This window comes from Schistocerca nitens, chromosome 11, assembly GCF_023898315.1.
Source record: "Schistocerca nitens isolate TAMUIC-IGC-003100 chromosome 11, iqSchNite1.1, whole genome shotgun sequence".
Lineage (NCBI taxonomy): Eukaryota > Metazoa > Arthropoda > Insecta > Orthoptera > Acrididae > Schistocerca > Schistocerca nitens.
In genome coordinates this window covers 57,864,323-57,867,740 of record NC_064624.1, presented here as the reverse complement: position 1 = coordinate 57,867,740, position 3,418 = coordinate 57,864,323, and positions in this window count along the sequence as shown.

Genomic DNA, 3,418 nt, shown 5'->3' with positions numbered 1-3,418 from the left:
CTAGACAATTGTTAATTACCCTCAGCACAGACTATTAACAAAATTACGAATGTTCTTCGTAATTTTCTGTGTTACACATATTGATTTTGTAGAAGAGTAATAAAAAAGTGTCGATTTAGGACGAGTAATAGACACTTATATTTCTCGCCAGACTGAAGAACACCACACGGCCACTCCACTGTGGTGCTACAGCGGTCACTTTCGGCCACCTGCAACTTGCGACACGATCAGGTAAGTTGAGGGTGAGGGAAGTCACGTGCCTATACCGGTCACAGTTCGGGGAGCCACCGGGTACGAGTTCGGGTGGATGCCGGTAGCAATCGAGGGAACTCTCGCGGTGCCACTTTTCCGACAGGACGACGCTCGTCTGCACACGACTACTGTTTCTACGAACTGTCCAACTCACGTTGAAGTACAGCCAGCTGCCAGTGAGATCCCCAATCTGTCCCCTCCATTGTAATTTGGGTTAATTCTGGTCCTGTTAAAATTACAGTGGTACATGACAAAGTGGCACATTGTAATTATAAATTTACAAAACTAAGACAAATTAAAAAATAACCTAACATCTGTATTAATGGACGCGTGGTTCTGAAGCACAGTGAAAGTAAACATGTTTATGGACATACAGACACTTCCCATTGTGTAGCACATGTGTAAACACAAGTAACAGAATTTCAAATGTAATGATGCTACATTTCTACAGGTACACAGATAGTATTATTTCAAAGAAGATGTAAAGCTATTACATATTAATTATACAAGAGATATTTATAAAACAAATATGAGTATCTAATGTGACTGTATGTTATCAAATAGTTGCACTATTAAATATTTGTTTTCTTAGGAAAAATAAACTTTTTAAATTTACTGAAGAACTGTGGCTTCTAAACTCAGTTCATTTGGTGTGTTTTCAGAAAATTTTTCTTTGTGTAACATTACTTCTAATTTGTCTAGTAGACCATGGTTTTTACTGTGGTTTTCTGTGTGTAGTAGAGTTAATCTGTTGTGGATATCAGTTAGTCTGTCCGCCCCCGGTAGCTGAGCGGTCAGCGCGACACTGTCAATCCTAAGGGCCCGGGTTCGATTCCCGGCTGGGTCGGAGGTTTTCTCCGCTCGGGGACTGGGTGTCGCGTTGTCCTAATCGTCGTCATTTCATCCCCATCGACGCGCAAGTCGCCGAAGTGGCGTCAAATTGAAAGACTTGCACCGGGCGAGCGGTCTACCCGACGGGAGGCCCTCGTCACACGACATTTCATTTCGTCACTTAGTCTGTGTCTATGAAGGTACGTGTGGTTAGCTGTTGCAAAGTTCTCAAAGTGGTTAAATGTAAAAGAATCGGTGTGCTCTTGGTAGCATGTATGGAAAATTCTTCCTGTTTTGCATACGTAAAATGCGGGGCAGCTGTTACATTGTAATTTATATATTGCACTGTGTTCTGTTATTGGGTGTTTGTGTTTACTGTGTTAGGAAAGTGTTGTGGAGAAGGATACTTCAGTACTGATGTTTCTAAATAAGTTAGCGAGCTTTTGCGATGCTGATACAGCCGAGGTTGACTTATTCACAAATATCGCTGTATAACAGTGTAATAACTTAGTACCACCTCGGAAATAATGTGTGTGCTGCACTGCAGGAAATACTGCAACCAGCCACAGATAGTGTCTATTTATATACCGTTACTAGTTTAGGGTCTGATCTCGTCGTCAGATGGTGGCATTCACTTCTTAGCAAGTAAGTGTAAAACTTGCAAAGAAGTCAGCACTACCGTGTGATGGTGGGCTCGGGCCAGAAACAAGTAAGAGTACAATAAAATAATTTAAAAAAACTTGTACCTGGTTGCAATATTTCCTGCATTGTGATGTACAAAAAGTGCTGCAGAGTTCTCTAACCAAAATGGATAAAGTAATACCTGTGTGTTTTGTAAAAATGTGGCACCTTTACATCTGAAATTCGTTGACTTGTTTTAACTGGTTTGCAAACGCGCTGCAGAATGGATAGTGTGTGTATGAGCATAAACATATTCACTCATACTGTGCTTCAAAACCATGTATCCATTACTGGAAACAGTAAGTTACTTTTCAATTTGTCTTAGTTTTGTAAACTTATCACAAATGCCTCTCTGTAATACACCATTGTAATCTTATCAGGACCAGGATTAACCCAAATCTGAAGAAAACTGTCTGAGCACCTGAAGACGAACCCTCAGGGCTTGTAATGCATCGTGCATTTAAATAAAATCATTATTGCTACTTAAGATTGTTGGTCTTTATTTTATATAAATTAAATCGTTTGAAGAAATCACTAAGATGCAGGTCCAAGAATGTGCCAAAACAAAATCGGTAAGCAGCATCTTATTGCAGCGTCGGTTAGCCGTAGAAATACATTAAGTGCTAAAATGCTTCTGTCGATTCTCTTTACGCGTGACAAATAGAAATATTTTTTAAGATTTAGTGGTTCGGGTTCTGTTTCTAAATAAGAACACAATAAGCCGTAACTAGCTCACTGTTTGATTTAGTATGTAGTAGTATGTAGAAACTAGTAAGTTTTACACAGCTGGCAAAAAAGCAGCAGAATGGACTTTTGAAATGGTTATAATATTTTTTTATACAGCAGTTGACAAAGATTCTTAAATTATCTAGAGCAGAAATAACTATAATTATAGATCACAAAATTGTACTAGAGAGCTTATAAACTGTATGTGTTGTCCTTGAATTAGATTTTCAAGTGTGTGTATATTTATAGTGACTGTTTGTGGTTGATGATCAGCTTTTATATAGTAAACATCATACCTTTAATAATGCACGTCAGTAAACTCAAAGGCTATGATGAGTTTAAAATGGGCTATTCTCATTAACTGTTAAATTGGGAATTCACACAAATAACTGTATAGAATGAGGTTGTGGAACTTTACTCGATGAGTAACTGTCATTATAACTAGATATTTCTAGATCTCTTATCTGGTTACAAACTGGAAGGCCGCAGTTAGGAAGTAGTAACACTTTATTAAGACTGGATTCCATTGGGAGCCATGTGCCCAACAATCACAATATCAATATTCTAAACAAGAAAAATGACAGCCCTGGCCGTAAGGGGTTTTAAATCAGTTACTACAGCAAATAGATTTTATCACTGTTTAACCATCTTCAGTTCTTCTTTCCCTTTTGCCTTTCGGCTTTGTTAGTTTGAAGGGGTGCCCGGATGCCCTTCCTGCCGACACCCTGTAACCCCGTGATGGAATCAGTGTACCCAAACTGTCTCTGTTTAGTGTAAAGCGTGAAATAGTGCGAGTCGTGGGACTGAGGTGGGACGTGGGGACCAGCCCGGTATTCACCTAGGGGATGTGGAAAACTGCCTAAAAGCCACAGCCGGGCCGGTCGGCACACCGGCCCTCGTCAGTCCGCCGGGCAGATTCGATCTGGGT